The sequence below is a fragment of the Papio anubis genome, chromosome 2, assembly GCF_008728515.1.
Source record: "Papio anubis isolate 15944 chromosome 2, Panubis1.0, whole genome shotgun sequence".
Lineage (NCBI taxonomy): Eukaryota > Metazoa > Chordata > Mammalia > Primates > Cercopithecidae > Papio > Papio anubis.
In genome coordinates, this window is record NC_044977.1 from 113,209,181 (window position 1) to 113,228,574 (window position 19,394).

Below are 19,394 nucleotides of genomic sequence, written 5' to 3' on the forward strand. Positions count from 1 at the left end.
AGGCCTTCAAACTACACATGGGTCTGCAGCTCACAGACAGAAGATACTGGGACTTACAGCCTTTACAATCATGTGAGCCAATACCTCATAAGAAATCTCTTCCTAGATTTCATATATTCATCCTATTGGTTCTATTTCTCTGAAGATCCAGGAATAACACAATCTAGAAGAGATGGCCAACCAATATCTAAAGTTTAAAGTGATTGACGGGTATTAGAATAGGTTTGGAGGAGAAAAAAACCCTAAATGAAAGCTCTATTTCATCATTAGATGTCAAGAATTCGGGAGTAAGTAAACCATGCCTCACTGTCATCAGTAAATAGAGATACTGTAACTTGATTAAAGGCACTGCGACTTTGGCCTTGAATGGAAATAAAGGAACCCACCTTTCAATCATCCATTCATTCTGCAAATCTTTGCTGAGTATCTATCAAATATGCAACACTATACTAGGCAATAGAGATTCAAGTGAATTCAGTGAATCCGGTCTCCTCACCTGAGGTTGAAGGAAATGTTCCCTTTCCTGCTCTCCCATTATCAGTTGACCTGACACATGAAGAACTACAAAATATAAAAGAGGATATGGATTTGGTAGAGGAAGAGAAAGCAGACAGGAATGGCAAGTGCTGAGGCTAAATCCACAGGCAGAGGCAGATCTGAAGGAGGCTTTTAGCCCGTGCACTCTGCATAGATTGACACGCACTCTGGGAATTATTGAAGATTTTAAACTTAGCAGTGATGTGATCATATCTTTGTTTTAAAATATTTGGAGATGGTTTGGGATCAAGTCTGGAAGCAAGTGGGTCAATAATGAACTATTCCTGTGATCAAAAGAAAAATGTGAGGTGACTTGATCTATAGCAGCAGTGGTGGAGATATCAAAACTTGAAAAAAGGCAAGTGATATTTAAAATTTAGTCTCTTCTGGATTTAGGGACTGAGTGGATATAAAGGATGGTGAAAGGAAGAAGGCAAAAATGATGATTCACTTCATCTTCCCTAGCTGCAATTTTCTTATATATGAAAAAGACTTGTTATCACAAGAGTATTTACATTGCAGGGTTCTAGGGATCAAATAAAAACAACAAAGTACTTTGTAAACCAAAAAGTTCCATATAAGTGTTTGTTAAAATAAACAACAACATAAAAAATGTTAAGGGAATAAATTCTCTTCTTTGAACTTTAATTTATTCACCTACAAAAATAGAATAGTCAGTTTCACTCGTGCACAGGGACTTCCAGCTCACCAATAGGCCGCAGGCCAAGGCTGGAGGGCTGGGTGGGCAGCGAGCTTGGCCAGTTGCTGCATGGTGAGGCCTGAGTCCAGCCAGCAGAAGTAGTTGGTCTTTGGCAGCAGAGACACCACAGAGCTGAGCTGCCACCAGCCTAAAGGTGGTCCCCCGGGACTCACTCTTTGGGAAAAGGATGGTGCAAGGCTGGTGTCCTGGACTGCATCCCTGTGGGCGCCCCAGCAGCTGTAGGTGAGGAACGCCTTCCACGAGGCTGTAGGAGGCCAATATCTGCTGGCAGCAGCTCACCTAGCATGTGCTGTGCCTAGTCAATGTGTGTGTGACAGGTGATCCATCCTGGGGAGGTAAGGAAGATGGGAGGATGAGGCTGAAAACACAGCAGGGGACCCTTGCTGGGCTCAGCCCTACTGGATGGTGAAGAAGCTGCCGACCACCAACTCTAATTGCTTCCATCATGTGGCAGCCCCATTCCCTCTATCTTCTGGCTGAAGAGCACAAGGAGTTCCATGGAGAGCATGGAATCAGGGAGTCAAGCTGTGGCACTCGCAGTGGAGCCTGGTCATGAAGAGCATAGTGCCCCTGGACAGCAGCCACTACACCTGCACAAGTTCAGTAGCATCCAGAGGACACACACACTGGACCTTGAAGGTGCAGGTAGGAGGGAAGCTCCCAGACCCATCTGCACTCCCAGAACATCTTCTCATGGGTCTATTCTGCATGGGGGTTACCGGCCAACCAGAGAGCAGTGCTGTGCAGCAAAATGGAGTTCCACTGCAAGATGTACAGCAACGTAGCACCTGGAGGTGAATGGCAGGAAGGCGGGCCCCAGCAGCAGGCTCTACCTCAGCATGCTCAAGGTGGGCACCACTGCTGGCTCATATTGGGGGCCAGGTGGGAGTGGGCACCTGGGGCTCTATTTCATTGAAATCTACCAGCATGATAGAAATTTTGGAGTAGCCTATCAAAGACAAAATTATGGCACCAGCCATGAGGCGAAATCTTTGCAGTGAGCAGTTCTCTTGGATATGAACTTGCTACTGGTTTATATACCATCTGCCTTGAACCAAAGTCCAAAGTTAGATGCAGCTTCTTCCAAAGTAAGAATATATGTGTCAATCCATAAAAGTGAGAATCATTCTGGTGATTACTGTCCTCTGTAATCTGTTCAAAAACATTTACTTATTTCTCTGTAACTTTGTGCTCTCTGAATTCCCATACTGATTCCTTGGCAAGCTTGCACTTTGGTGCAAAAGTTCTTGCAGTTTCTGCATTGTTGAAATTTCCTTTTTGATATTGGGATACATTCTTAAATAAATGTGGTTATGTTATACACCATTTTAATGCACATTTCGTGCTTTATGGTTTTTTGCTAAAGACTTATTACTTGCTGTTTATTTTATATTTATTTTAGACTATGAGAATGTTAGACAAAAAGAAAATTCAAGCAATTTTCTTATTCAAGTTCAAAATGAGTCATGCAGCGGTGGAGACAACTCGCAACATCAACAATTCATTTGGCTTAGGAACTGCTAATGAAGGCACAGTGCAGTGGTGGTTCAAGAAGTTTTGCAAAGGATATGAGAGCATTGAAGATAAACAGCACCATGGCTGATGATCGGAAGTTGACAACGATCAACTGAGAGCAATCATCGAAGCTGATTCTCTTACAACTACACTAGAAGTTGCCTAAGAACATCGACCACTCTATGGTTGTTCGGCATCTGAAGCAAGTTGGAAAGGTGAGAAATCTCAGTAAGAGGGTGCTTCATGAGCTGAGTGAAAATTTTAAAAAAAAAATCATCGTTTTGAAGTGTTGTCTTTTCTTATTCTATGCAACAATGAACCATTTCTCAATCAGATAGTGACGTGTGATGAAAAGTGGATTTTACATGACAACTGGTGACGACCAGCTCAGTGATTGGACCGAGAAGAAGCTCCAAAGCACTTCCCAAAGCCAAACTTGCATCACAAAAAGGTCATGGTCACTGTTTGGTGGTCTGCTGCCAGTCTGATCCACTAGAGCTTTCTGAATCCTGGCAAAACCATTACAGTTGAGAAGTCTCTTCAGCAAATCGATGAGATGCACCAAAAACTGCAATGCCTGCAGTTGGCATCTGTCAACAGAAAAGGCCCAAATTTCTCCATGACAATGCCCAACCACACGTCGCACAACCAATGTTTCAAAAGTTGAACAAATTGGGCTTTGAAATTTTGCCTCATCCACCATATTCACCCGACCTCTCACCAACTGACTACCACTTCTTCGAGTGTCTCAACAACTTTTTGCAGGGAAAATGCTTCCACAACCAGCAGGATGCAGAAAATGCTTTCCAAGAGTTTGTCGAATCCCAAAGCAGAGATTTTTACACTACAGGAATAAATAAGCGTATTTCTTGTTGGTAAAAATGTATTGATTGTAATGGTTCCTATTTTGATTAATAAAGTTATGTTTGAATCTAGTTATAATAATTCAAAATTCACAGTCTTAAACTACAGTCACCTTTGCATCAATCTAATATTATCAATCTCATGTTTTTAACAAATATGATTTTTTTTTTTTTTTTTTTTTTTTTTTTTTTTTTGAGACGGAGTCTCGCCCTGTTACCCAGGCTGGAGTGCAGTGGCGCAATCTTGGCTCACTGCAACCTCTGCCTCCCAGGTTCAAGCGATTCTCCTGCCTCAGCCTCCTGAGTAGCTGGGATTACAGGTACTTGCCACCACACCCAGCTAATTTTTTGTATTTTTAGTAGAGACAGGGTTTCACCGTGTTAGCCAGGATGGTCTCGATCTCCTGAACTCGTGATCCGCTCGCCTCGGCCTCCCAAAGTGCTGGCGTTACAGGCATGAGCCACTGCGCCCAGCCTTATTTTTAATTTTCGTAGGTATATATATTTATGGAGTACAAGCAATGTTTTGATACAGGCATGCAATGTTTAATAAGCACATCATGGAGAATGAGGTATCCATCCCTTCAAGCATTTATACTTTGAATTACAAACAATCCAATCTTTTTTAATAATCCTTTTTTAATCCTTTTTTCTTTGGAATCCTTTGAGTTACAAACAATCCAATCTTTAAGTTATTTTAAAATATACAATTATTATTGACTACAGTCACCCTATTGTGCTATCAAATAGCACAACAGCAGTCTTATTCATTCTTTCTATTGTTTTGTACCCATTAACCATCCCCACCTCCCCCACAGTCCCCAACTATCTTTCCCAGCCTCTAGTAACCATCCTTCTAGTCTCCATGTCCATGAGTTCAATTGTTTTCATTTTTAGATCCCTCAAATAAGTGAGAACGTGCAATGTTTGTCTTTCCGTGCCTGGCTTATTTCACTTAGCATAGTGGCCTCCAGTTTCATCCATGTGGTTGCAAATGACTGGACCTTATTCTTTTTTATGGCTGAATAACACTCCATTGTGTAAGTGTACCACATTTTCTTTACCCATTCATCTGTCGATAAACACTTAGGTTGCCTCCATGTCTTAGCTATTGTAAATACGGCAGCAACAAACATAGGAGTGCAGATATCTCTTTGATATACTGATTTCTTTTCTTTTGGGTATATACCCAGAGATAGAATTGCTGGATCATAGGGCGGCTCAATTCTTATTCTGAGGAACCTCCAAACTGTTCTCCATAGTGGTTGTACTAATTTACATTCTCACCAACAGTGTACAAGGGTTCTCTTTTCTCCACATCCTCATCAGCATTTGTTATTGCCTGACATTTAGATATAAGCCATTTTAACTGGAGTGAGATGGTATCTCATTGTAGTTTTAATTTGCATTTCTCTGATGATCAATGATGTTGAGCACCTTTTCATATGCCTGTTTAACAAACAAGATTTTACCTTAAGATCCACTATAAAATTATGAGACAAAGTATATTTGCATTGGTACAAAAATAGATACATACAACAGTGGAACAGAATACAGAAGTCAGAAATAAAACTGCAAACCTACAATCAACTGATATTAAGCAAAGTTGACAAAAGCAAGCAATGGAAAAATGATCCCCTATTCAATAAATGGTGCAGGGAAAACTGGCTAACCATATGTACGAAAGATTGAAACTGGACCCCTACCTCTCACCATATACAAAAATTGACTCAATATGAAACAAAGACTTAAATTTAAGACCTCAAACTACAAAATCCTAGAAGAAAACCTAGGAAATACTCTCTGGACATCAGCTGAGGCAAAGACTAAGTCCTCAAAAGCAATTGCAACAAAAACAAAAATTTACAATTGGGACCTAATTAAACTAAAGAGCTTCTGCATAGCAAAATAATCTATCAACAGAGCACACAGAAAACCTACAGAATAGGAGAAACTATTTGTGAACTATGCATCTGACAAAGGACCAATATCCAGAACCTATAAGCAACTGAAACAAATCAGCAAGAAAAAAACAAATCACCCCATTGAAAAGTGAGCAAAGGACATAAACAGGCATTTCTCAAAAGACGATGTAAAGGCAGTCAATGAACATATAAGAAAACATTCAACATCACCAATCTTCAGAGAAATGCAGATCAAAACCTCAATGAGATACCCATCTCACACCAGTCAGAATGACTGTTCTTAAAAAGTCAAAAAATACCAGATGTTGGCAAGCATGTGAAGAAAAAAAAAAAAAAAAAATGCTTGTACACTGTTGGTGGGAATACAAGCTAGTTCAGACCCTGTGGAAAGCAGTTTGGATATTTCTCAAAGAACTAAAACTAGAACTACCATTTGACCCAACAGTCCCATTACTGGGTACATAACCCAAAGAAAATAAATCCTTCTATCAAAAATACACTTGCTCTTGTATGTTTATCACAGCACTATTCACAATAGTAAAGACATGGAACCAAACTAGGTCCTCATCAATGGTGTGCTGGATAAAGAAAATCTGGTACATACCTGCCATGGAATAGGAATACTATGCAACCATGAAAAAGAATGAAATCATGACCTTTGCAGTAACCTGGATGCAGCTGGAGGCAAGTATCTTAAGTGAATTAACACAGAAACAGAAAATCAAATACCATATGTTCTCACTTATAAGTGGGAGCTAAATATTGTGTACACATGGACATAAAGATGGGAACAATAGACACTGGGAAATCCAAAAGGGGGTAGAGTGGGGAGGTGAAAGGACTGAAATCTCCTATTGAAAACTATGTTCAAGGCCGGGCGTAGTGGCTCATGCCTGTAATCCCAGCAATTTGGGAGGCCGAGATGGATCACGAGGTCAGGAGATCGAGACCATCCCGGCTAACACAGTGAAACCCCGTCTCTACTAAAAATATAAAAAAATTAGCCGGGCGTGGTGGCCGGTGCCTGTAGTCCCAGCTACTCGGGAGGCTGAGGCAGGAGAATGGCGTGAACCCGGGAGGAGGAGCTTGCAGTGAGCTGAGATCAAGCCACTGCGCTCCAGCCTGGGTGACAGAGCGAGACTCCGTCTCAAAAAAAAAAAAAAAAAAAAAAAAAAAGAAAACTATGTTCAATAGGAGAGATGGGATCAATAGAAGCCCAAACCTCAGCATTACACCAATCTAAATTTTTTTTAAAAAATGAAGTAGTGAGAGTGCCTTCCAACTCTAACATTCTATGACTCTACGACACTCTTCTTAACAAGGTGGAATAATTCATCCAATTTCTTGGGATGAAGTGAAAAGACAAGCCAGTAACCAGTCACTATTTCAAAGATGAGCCATTAATTCTGCCCTGTGACCTCATATGTAATAGGCAGGCACTCATCCATGCAAAAGATCTTTACCATCTCTCTGTCAGGACTGTATACAGAAATGTGGTTAAAATTTGGTTCCTAGGATGAGCTGCTTCTAGTCTAAGATACCTGTTATTACTGACGTATAGTAGCTACTTGGCATATCCTAAATAAAACTTTCCTCCCTCCACCCCACAAAATGCGAGCCAGCCGGCCTTCCTACAAACTCAAAGATAAATAAATGTCCTATGGTTTTCAAAGAGGATCAGTCCTCCCTTTCTCTAAACCTATTCATATTTGCCTTGGTTCCCAATGATGACAACAGAATCTATTCCTAAATTTACAAATTTCCACGAAGTATATGGCAAATCAAATTCCTTGTGTATTTAAATCACCATAATCATTATTATAATTATACTTCAAGTTGGACCAGTTAATTCATCATTCATTTATCTAGAAAGAGTAAACATAAAAAACAAGTTTTTCACTCTAACTTTTGACCTCAACGGATACATCGTTCTACAAAAATTCAAGAACCAAGAATGTTCAAGTAATTTCCTAGCTTGCCTTCTCACGTTTATGCCAGTCTTGAATCTCATATGGTATCTCATCTCCCTGGACTTACATTGTCCTCAAGTTTAAGAAAATAAGATATACAAAACATTACATTTGCTTAGCATTTCTCTATAGGGTCAACTACTTGATGCCACTGTGATCAGGGAGGAATGCAAGTCTTTTTACCTTTTTTCTGGCTGAAAATATAATTATCTGCACTGGCATCATTCTTCAAAGCATTGGTTTCATACGGATTTCAGCACAAGCTTAAAAGCCACCAACTATTCTTTCCTTTGCAACTATTTCTTGGTTAGCAGCTGTAGTGAAAAATTTACAATTTTGGGGGGAATTAAGAAAAAACTTCTACTTGAAAATATATGAGAGCAAGGCCGGGCGCGGTGGCTCAAGCCTGTAATCCCAGCACTTTGGGAGGCCGAGGCGGGTGGATCACGAGGTCAGGAGATCGAGACTATCCTGGCTAACATGGTGAAACCCCGCCTCTACTAAAAATACAAAAAACTAGCCGGGCGTGGTGGTGGGCGCCTGTAGTCCCAGCTACTTGGGAGGCTGAGGAGGGAGAATGGCGTGAACCAGGGAGGCGGAGCTTGCAGTGAGCCGAGATCACGCCACTGCACTCCAGCCTGGGAGACACAGCGAGACTCCATCTCAAAAAAAAAAAAAAAAAAAGAAAATATATGAGAGCAGAAAGTCTTGAAGAAAATTAATTGGTAATCCAGCCAACGAGGGTAATTCAGAGATAGATCTTTAAAGATATATATATATACACACAGAGAGAGAATTGAGGGAAATGACTATTCTCATCTGTCCTAGTTTTTTGGGTTTTGGTTTTTGGGTGTTTTTTAAGGATAATATCCGTTACATTTTTTTTCTATAGTACAGAGTTCCTTATTGTTTCTAGCTCATTTACTTTCCTCTGTCTCTCACAGAACCACACATTTCACCACTGTTTTGCGTATGGGAGGCATAAACAAAAGCACGACATTTTAAGGCATGATCCCATGGGGCCTTCAAAAGTTTGTATTTCATTGGAAACTCTGAGAATCTTTTGCCCAGCTAAGAACATCTGCTTCCTCTTAGCAACTTTAAATACGCTTTGATCCTGACATCCTTCAGTATCACCCACACGATGTATTTGAGGTTTTCCTGAGTAAAATAGGAGAAGAGAGTGACATTTGAGTTGGGGGCAAAGTGCCACTTTCCAGGAGACATTTAACTAAAGCTTTTGCTCAGGAATCAAAAAACATAGTTTTAGTGTGGCTTATTTTTGGTTCTTCATTAGAAACCTATATCTGTAATAACACTTGGCATCTACGTAACATTTTTAAAACATTAAACAAATTACTCCTCAACAAACCCTTGTTGGTAAGTCAATTAGGTAGAATATAATTTGTAGATGCAAAACCAAGAAAATGAGCAGGCCAAATTATAATTCCATTGTTTACTCCATGCTTCCCATTACCCCTCTCCCCAGACCCCCAAGAGTTTCCATATGTCAGCACGATTTTATTCAAGATCATCTACAGACAGTCACACACTGCATTAAAACATTTCGGTCAATGAAGGACCTCATATACAACAGACGTCCCATAAGATTATAATGAAGCTGAAGAATCCCTGTTGTCTAGTGACACTGCAGCTATCAGAATGTCCTAGTCCAATTCATTAGTCACATGTTTGTGGGGAGGCTGGTGTAAACAAACCTACTGTGCTGCTAATTCTATAAATGTCTAGCACATAGTTATATACAGCACATTATACTGGATAATGATAATAAACCACTATAGTACTGGTTTATATATTTACAACCCTATATATTTTATAGCTATTTTAGAGTATACTCTTTCTACTTACTAGAGAAAAAAAAGTTAACTGTAAAATAGCCTCAGGCAGGTCCTTCAGGAGGCATTCCAGCAGAAGGCATTGTTATCACACGAGATGACAGCTCTGTGCATGTTATTGCCTCTGACCTCCCTGCGATACACAGACGTGGAGTTGGAAGACCGTGATATTAATGATCCTCACTCTGTGTAGACCTAGGCTAATGTGTGTGTTTGTGTCTTCATTTTTAACAACAACAACAAGAAGTTGTAAAAGTAAAAATAAAGATTTTTAAAATAGAAAAATAGAATAAGGACACAAAAGGAAAATATTCTTGTATAGTTTTACAATGTACTTGGGTTTTAAGCTAAGTGTTACTACAAAAGAGTAAAAAGGCTTTTTATAAAATTAAAGAGTTTATAAAGTTTAAAAATTTACAGTAAGCTCAGATTAATTTAGAATTAAAGAAAGAAAATGTTTTAATAAATTTAGTGTGTCCTAAGTGTACAGTATTTACAAAGTCTGCAGAAGTGTAGGGTAATGTCCTAGGCCTTCACAGTCACTCACCACTTACTCACCCAGAACGACTCCCACTCTTACAATCTTCATTCATGATAAGTGCCCTGTAGGTACAAGTGTACCTTTTTTTGTCTTTTATGCCATATTTTTACTGTACCTTCTCTATGTTTAGATAGGAAAAATGTTTTTCATTGTGTTATAGTTGCCTACAATATTCAATATATTACCATGCTGTGCAGGTTTGTATCCTTGGAGCAATAGGCTATACCATATAGCCTCAGTGTTTAGTAAGCTATACTACCTAGGTTTAAGTACAGTCTATGACATTGGTACAATGACAAAATTGCCTAACGACCCATTTCTCAAAATGTATCCCCATTGTTAAGCAATGTATGACCACAGTAACATTACCGTGTGATAATTATCTGTTTCAAATGTATAATACTCCAACAGCTGCATTACTTTGGTTCCTTTATTTATTAGTTCATTTCAAAAGCACATACTGAGTGCAGAATAACCTTTCAGACACTGTAGTTCATTTTTATCCAATTAAATAATACTCTAGTTTAGGGTTCAATGTACTACCATCCTGTTTCCTATTTTTGTAAATAAAGTTTTGTTGAAACACAGCCACACCCATTTGTGTACATATTGTCTATGGCTGTTTTTGCACTGTAACAGCAAACCTGAGATTAAAGCTTCATTCAGTCATTGTCAGAGAGATTGTGTGGCTCGCCATTACAAAATATTTACCTTGTGGCCCTTTACAAAATAAGTTTGCCACCCCCTGTTCCATCTCAGTAATTTACAAACACCTCACTAGATGCCCAGGTATCGCTTGAGAATCTGGTTGAAGACACATATCCTGTACCCTAGAGGTTCTGATTCAGTAGGTTGCTTGGAGTGGAACACAGGAATCTATATTTTTAAAACCTCTTTCAGGTGATTGAGTTGTAGTGTTCCATTTGAGGAATGCTGCTCCAGGCGATGCAGCTTACGGGTTTTCAAGAAGTACCCATGGGATGGGATTAATGACAGCTTTCTTGGCGATGATAATTATCTCCAAGTCTTATGGATTTGGATTGTTAGCAAGAAAATACAGACCATATTTTAGGCAATAGAGAAGCTATGGAGGTGAGAAGGAACAAAAATGAGTGAAGTATGTAGTGAGGAAGCAGCACTAACCAAAGATGACAGGGTGACATAGTGAAGTGATGAAAGAAAATATTTCATTTGTATGAAATTGGGAATCAAAGCAATAGATGCCCTTGAAGGCTTGTTGAAAAACACTTTAAAACACAAAGTAATCATTTAAGATCTGTGAGGTGCAGTAGAGCTGATTCGGCCAAGCACTGTACCCCAATCTTTGATGAAAAATAGAGGCTATTATAATATTGTGAGTTAAGGTTAGGGTACAGAATTACATCAGTGGCTATTTCAGAGTTTGAACCTGCAACTTTAACCTCTAGGGCAGCGTTCTTAAACTTTAACAGGCATCAGCATCACCAGGAATGCTTGTTAGAACTCAGAAAGCTGGATCTCTTCCCAGAATTTCTGGCATAGTAGGTCTGGGACAGGGTCTGAAATTTTCATTTCTGACAAATCTGCAGGTGATGTGGCTGGTGCTGATCTGGAAACCGCTTCTGTAACCAAATAGGACAAATGGCTGAAAAAAAACAGGGTCATATTGTACTCCTGTAAATAGGCTTTGTCGTGTTTAAGCCCACTGAGTATACATGTTGCTGAACCAAGGCGACCGTGCTACCATACCTCAGGTTTGAACTTTTAGAGCTCACTGCCAATTTGGATGGAAACCATATTGTAATCATAGGATTAGAAAATAATATAAATAATAATAGAATAGGCCTTAGAGATAATTTAGTTCAATGTTTTATTTTATAAAATAGACGGAGAAACTAAAAATCGAGAGGTTACACAGCTTAACTGCATGCAGTTCCTAATGGCAGCCCAAGGATTTCATTCTTCAAAAGGAACCTGCATAATAAAAATGAGTAACATTTTATATTTTTAAAAATAAGTTTAGTCTGTGTCCCCTGAGTTTCCGAAAGAGCTTACAAATGGCAACAATATATAAACCATCATCTAGTAATCATGACAACAATAAAATCCTCATTGAAGGGAGACCCACATTTACAGGAATGGCCAAAAGAAAATTAGTCAAGATTAGAAATCAATTTTGGTACCTTAGTAACTGGTCCAAAAGTCATTATTGTATTACCTTGTCTCTTTAAAAGGCAACCATTACATTGCTAACACTGACTATATTTTATTTAACTCTTTGTTGTTTTGCTGAATTTCATGTGCAAGTAAATAGAAGCTTGATTCAGGTTCAAGTCGTATTCCCTGATCGTGAGTGAGTGACACTCAGGTAACAGCTGCAATTGATTGAGAGTGACATCTAAGCAGAGATGCTTTTAGCTACCGGTGGGCTCCCAGGACACTTAGAAATAATTCAGGTATGGTTTCTTATCAGCTGAGTATTAGCAGCCTGTAAATATGTATCCCCCATTCAGCAGAATGGGTTCTGACAGAGTAAAAGCCACCTGGAAAACATTGAAATGTACTTCTTTAAGATGTTGTCTAGCTACTTTTTCCCCAAGGGACAACCAATCGGCAATACATTGTTTTAGCTTGTTAACATGTGGAATGTGTCAGGCTTTTGCTTCGCCTTGTTTTGTTTTCTTTTAGTTTGTTTGCTCTCTGTGCTCTTCATTTGTCTTTCAAATGTAGAGTAAAAGGATCCATTTCTTTGTCCAGCTTCATGTCATATGTAGATAAAAATGAATTAATCTTTAATGAAGTAGAAAGTGGGTTATATGAACGCAATTTCCTTCTAGGCTTTACATGATGGCTCTTGTTCATTTTATTGGGTTCATCAACCAAATGGTTATTTATTCATATATCCATTCAGTATGTATCAAACAGCACTACATGGAAAGCATTTTGACAGATTTGAGTTGAGTTTTTCCCCCCTTCTTTTGTAATTATTGGAAGAAAGGAAGGAGTAGGCAGATGCTGCTCCCACACCAGACACAGTTTGAGTCCTGTTTCCCTTTGTTCCCTAGTAACATAATTTCTGCACTGTAGATCGGTTGATCCTTTTACCCAACAAAGATTACTCTTCTGCCATTTTCAAAGTGGTGAAATAAAGGATCTAATGATTTCTTCTTTTGGTATTATAAAATATTACATTTTATGGTACCTATGGGTATTATAAAATATTCTATTTCTTTATAAGCTAAATACAACTTGTATTTAGCTTTTAAAATACAGTTTTCCTCAGCCTGATATTTTGAGGTGTTCTTTACCCTGGTGTTTTTTCTAAACTTACCCTAACCTTGAATGAACCTCACATTAATGTAAGGCCTGTCTATGCACTAGCTTTTAAGCATGGTTCAGGCATACCTACCTCTGTATTTGGCAGCTTTCCTTCAACCTAGAATGAACTCCGCCTCCACAAAGACGATAAATCCTTTGAAGACCAACCTGAAGTTCAACCACTCCCCCATCCCCGCCGCACACTGGACCCCTTTTGGGAGCTATGACAGCCCACAATGAGATGGTTCTCTTCACTCCCAGGACACTGATTATTCAACACTACTCACTTGATGTATCAGATTCTGTCTTATATTATGAATGATTGTTTTATGTGTACTATAAGCTCTTTGAGGACAAATTATAGGGCCTGTATTTTTTGTATATATCCTAGAGCTTAACAAAGGATTAAATTGTGAGTTTAGCTTGAATGGGAGGAGAATGGTCTCAGAAATGTTTATAGTAATGGTCATTGATAGAGAATATTGATGGAGAATTATCTCCAGTAGAAAATTATCTATGGAATCAGCTAAAAAGCAAACCATCAAAAGTTGGAGTTACTAAGGTTAATTACTAAAAAGGTTCATAAAATTTCTGAAGTCATTGCTGGTGAATTTTAAAAAGTTTTTTTTTTTTTTTTGTAAGAAGCTTGGAGAATTAAATGACCTTCTTAATGTTATATAATGCAGCCTTGCAACAAGTAGTATGTTTATTCTTCAAAGAATGTTAGAAATCTTTGCTAACTAATTGACTATTAAATCACTAGCGAAACCAGCAAGGTGTAAAGAAGGTTGCAAAAAGAAATGCAAATAGTTATAAGAGTATCAATCTAAAAACTTAACCATATTCTAGAGAGTTGAGAGAAGGAGTTGTTCATTTGGTGGCATTTGGCTGGAGTTTTTATTGTTGGTTTGGTTTTTGGTGTCAAGAGAGTTTATCTGGCTTTGATATTAGACTGTGTCTCCCTGAATAGTGTCTCTTGTTGCAAAGAGCTCACACTGCCAGCTTTTCACACCCTGGGTGCTAGGGTTTTTCACTTCACATAGCAGAATGGGAGACAAATAAAACATTACATCGTGCCCTTTTTGCTGAAGCACCAAAACATGCTTCAGAAAGCTTGTCAAAGGGAGATGGGAAGAGAGAGGAGCAAAAGAGATGATGGAAAAGCACGATTCCCAGTTTTCATAAATGAACAAAATACTAGAATTGGAAAGAAAATACTCAAATAGGGAGCTAAATACATCTTACAATTTTAAATCTAGGATAACACCAAGTTACAAAATTGAGGCTTAAAAACCAATCAACATTCTCTGATCCCTCTATTTGTATTTTGAAGGGCACCTATTCAGGTGGTTTCTAATAATCCTAGCATTAAGACAAACAAACAGGGAGATATGCGTGAGTGCAGGCAGTCTCATGCTAATGCACAGCACCACCGATTTATTCAACCTTAGAGCAGTTTTAAAATCAATTCAGTATTTCCTGGATAGGTTGACGTCACCCCTCTCATATCGGAGTGAAGGACTGAACTGCTTGCTCTGTACTCATTAAAATTCTGTGTACTACACTATGCTGGAGCCAATGTCTATTTTCAGGATGGCCGTAAAACAAAGCAATAAGTGTTCTTGTCTCTGAGGCCAAGGTGGAGAGAACAGAGAGGAGTTATGAGAGATGAGGTCCACAGAAAGGAAAAGAGGGAGGGAAGCATTAATCTGTTAATATTTACCAAATTCTAGCAATAAAATGAAGTGTCACACATACACATTAATAAAGCATTCAGAGCACAGACATGAATTCAAGGACACTCCAAGAATTCTAGCCTGAGAGAGACCAGCCAGTAAGGTAGTAGCAGACAATTTAATCTGGGAAAATGACTTTCCACCCAGGAAATTGAAAACACCGTTCTCAGTTCTTTTATTATTCCTATGAAGTAGTTTTCCTTTTCACAATCCATTTATTAAGGAAAATATGTGTCACTCATCTTACTACTATTTGCATAAACATGGGGCCTCATTCTTCCAGATATATATTACATGTATGTATGTGTGTATGTGCACACACACATTTATACAAATATGTGTATGAATATAAATCTGTGCACCAGGTCGCAAGTGCTGTGGTGGAGGGATGCGCTGAGGAATGATTGGCTTCGGCTTTGCCTAGATCTGAGGCTTGCATTTGGCTCTACTCTGATGGAGGGCGGGTGACTGACGATATGGAGCATTAGAGTTCATAGAACTGAAGGAGCCACGTTGCTCTTTCCCCCAGAGTAAGAAAATGTACCTTTTCAACAACTGTGACATCAGCTAGGCCTGCAGTAGCACTGTGGTTCATCCTCCAGCTGAGGGATTGAACCTCACAAAAGGGAGGCTACCCCTGAGGACAGTGACAAGATGCTGCCCTGAGAATGCTCTTGGAGGAACTTACACCCGGTGCTTTCTTCAATCACTCCTCACAGGTAAAACCTGACCCCCTGAAGGAGAAAAAATGACCTCAAATTCAGAATAGGACAGTCGTTTTGGTTTTGAGCATTCTATACCATGTATGCTTTATACTCAGACAACAAACAGGCCCAACTTCAAATATTATTAAGATATTCTCAGTGAGGTGCCTGATTTTTTTTTCTTCTTCTTATTTCGGCAACTCTTCACACACACACACACACACACACACACACACACACACACACACACAAAGAGAGAGAGAGACAGCAGGGCGATGCATATGGTAAAAACCAAGCTTTTTATTCAAGAAGGGCAGGCTGACCTTTCAGAGTTTGTTAGAAACATACCCCAGAGTAAATGCTCACACTCTCATCTCTCTAGAATAAGACTCCGTCTTCAACAACAACGAAGAATTTCCTGAAGACTCAACTTCCTTCGCCCACTGGGTCAAGGAGAAAGGAAAATAGGCAGAGTTCTTCAAGGAGGGGGCGGCACTGTGCCTGCTTGGCGCGGAAGGAATCCAGCCACCTCTCTGCCCACGTCCTCTATTTTCAGAAACAGCCTGGTTTCAGCCTGAGCTGTGGCCTGGCCCAGGAGCAGCCAGGGGGAAGGGACCTCCTGTATCATGGGAGTGTCTGGGGGAGAGAAGGGCGCCACTAGAAATCATGCCACGGAGTGATGGAAAGCAATGCTCCCCGTCTTTTGCTTCCTGGTGCAAGTCACATTGCCCTTTAAAATGACATGGGGTGGGGTGCACAATCCAGTGAGTAGGATACGGCATAGTTCCTTAGGATCCGAGGAACACAGGAGGAAGCTCTATACTCTCTCTCTCTTAGACCAACTGGGTTCAAACCTCAATTCTGGCACTTCCCAGTTCTATAACCTGGGGAGAGTCATTGAATCTCTCTGTGCTTCAATTTCTCTGTCTATAAGTTGGGATAGATAGTAATAGTCCTTACCTCACCAGGTAGCTTTGGAGGACTAAATGAGCAAATTCTCAAAGGGCTAAGGAAAAGCACTTGGATCGCAGTAAATATTCTCTGAGCGTTAGGGTTGTATCCCACCTGATTTGTCATCAGCCTCTACTTGGTCCTGAAAGGAAAGAACAAAGGAGAACAACATTACTGCCCTCACGCTCCCGCCATTGGGCCCTGGTGGTCCCTGGCCTGCTGGGGCTGCCTTCAAATCCCACCCTACCTGCCCCTGTGTTTCCTTGGGCCTGGTGGAAGCAGCATTATTGGATGACTTCGCTGAAAGGCACAGGTATCCTCATTACCCTGAAATAACCTAATTAAGAGAGTATAAAAGAAGACACTGGCACTGAAAAAGAACCTGGTCCACTTAGTGACTATAGGAGGTTCCAGAAACTCTGTTTTGAACCAAATTCTCTTAGCCTCATTTATTATTATTCTGGGCCTCATTTATTATTAACAACATGGGGGGAGGGGAAATGGTGCCATTGAAACTTTGTTCTTTATTTTATTTTGAGTTCATATTACCAATAGATAAAGCACATATTCCCTAGGGAGACACGCCAATTCTCTGCAACCTGCTTGCCATGTGCCATGACTGCAGGAGAACTGAGTGGCCAGAGATTTCTGGATCTGAAGCTGCAATGAAATGTGTTCTCATAACTAAGACTGAAGATGTCATTCTTAAGAATAATGTGTGAAGGCTATTTCTCTACCCTAAGCATATAAACCAAAAATCAAACCTAGTATGTCACAGAGAATTTTTGTGTGGCTTCTGGGACTCCCCTTGGACTATCTTTAAGGGAACAGTTTGAATGCCAAAACATTGGCCTTTAGGTGCTATAAGGGAAAAACAGGACAGAATATTTGACTAGCCTGAAAAAGTCAGGCACTCACCATATTCGTTCACTTGGCAGAGAAGTAAAAGACAGCAAATAGGAAGCTATTTTAATGGACACCCATGGTTACCATTTATAAGGGTTACCCTCTTGTCCGCATCTTGATCTGAATAGGAGACACTATAACTGAACTTTGAGCCTCCATTTGTGGTCATGGGTAGAATTGCCAAATAAAACCAGCTCTCCAACTCTATCTCTATTCTGTCCCTCCAAAGGGACAATCATCGATTTACCTGACTACATTCTCCTTTCCCCCAGGTCATCCTGAAGGACAGAGTGTCCTCTTGAGAACGTTTGATTTATTCAGTGTGTTCCTAGGCTTGAAACTAGAATGGAAAGAGATGCTATTCCCCTGACCACAACAGAGCTCTGCCTAGAGAATCAGTCCAGCATAACAGTAAGTAGTCTTTAGAGTTACACTCTTTGGATTCAAATTTTAGCTTCCCAGCTTACAAGGTGGGTAACCTGTCTAGGCCCAGTTTTAGCATCAGTGACATGGAAATAATAACCAGCACCTCATTCACTGATATGCCTATGGGAATATAAGCAAAGAACTTGGTTCATGATAAGAATTTGATAGATGTGAAATTTGTTGCTAGAAAAGAAAAAATAAATGTGGCAACTAGCAGCATTACAATATAAGCAATTAACAATCTTCTAGTCTTCTCCTAGGGACTTTGAGAAGAATAAAATATAGAGCATTTTTCCTAACATTAAATCACATTAATATATCAGAATATGAAATATAGAGATACCATATTTATAAATAAGTTAATGAGCAGGTTTTCAATGAAAGTGTAATCTAGCGAGAAAGTGGTTTCGCCATTCCTCCTTGACCTGAACCTGTTGATTTATTAATATATGAGCAGGCCCCTCTCATATGGAGTCTACTGAAATAATGGCCCGTTGCACAGTGGAGACTATGATTGTTCACTTGCATTTTGGTTAACAAGCCAAATAAACTAAAATATAGTTAATTATATGTAAACCACAACCACATGTACATCTGGGTGACTATTTTTATCTATCATATTTGTAGCACAATTTTAAATTGAATTTCAAAATTGAAGATGTATACTTTACTTGTAAAATTATGGGCATTAGTGCTGAACTCTGCTTTCTGAATTTTTTTCACTTTTGCTATACAGACTTTAGGGTTTGTTATTTGTTATTTGTTTTGTTTTGTTTCAATTTACAAAACAGGGGATCTGAACAAGACATACCCCAAAGCTATTTCTTTTTAAGCTTTTATTATCCTATAAATTCCTCAAATATCAAACTCCATGCTACATTTTTTTAGCAATTAATGAAAACTGTTTTGGAGAAGAAGAAATTGAGAGGAGATTTGTCTCTAATACAAAAAGTTGTTTATTCTAACTGCAGACAGAGTCTTTTCATAATTTTGTGAGGCACAAAATAAGAAACAGTTTCTACTCTGTGTGTCATTTGCAAATAGGAGACAATCAAGGTTCAAAAGAAGTCCGTAAGAGCAGCAGGAGACTCTAGAAGGCACAAAATGTGGGATAGAATCCTATAAGGAAATGACGTAAGGTTCAGCTGAGGGGAAGGAAACAGAGAGATAAATTTGTTTTCAAATATTTAATGCCTCCCTATTCTGGGTCTAGGTATTTTCTGATCTTTGCAGAAACTGGTAGCTCTTCATCTTCCCCAGCCCAGCCTTTTCTCACCTGCTTTCACACATTCTGTGCTTTTCATACTTACCACACTCAGATTACCACGTATGCCATCCACCACCACACAGGGCAGTGTAGGAAAAGCAATCTAATTAACCATTGCCATTAACCATTCAAGAGAAGCTGCTTCTCTGCAGTCAATAAGCAGCCTGATTCCAGTTTCT

At 39.4% G+C, this 19,394-nt stretch overlaps 1 long non-coding RNA gene across 1 annotated transcript; it reads right to left on the reverse strand.

Moving 5' to 3' along the window:
- Nucleotides 1–11,760: 11,760 nt before the first annotated feature.
- Nucleotides 11,761–18,559, reverse strand: LOC108584629. Its single transcript, XR_001899929.3, has 2 exons — nt 16,626–18,559; nt 11,761–11,881 (listed from the first exon to the last, which is right to left on the reverse strand). It is a non-coding gene; the product is annotated as an uncharacterized LOC108584629 (long non-coding RNA).
- Between the last annotated feature and the right edge of the window lie 835 nt (nt 18,560–19,394).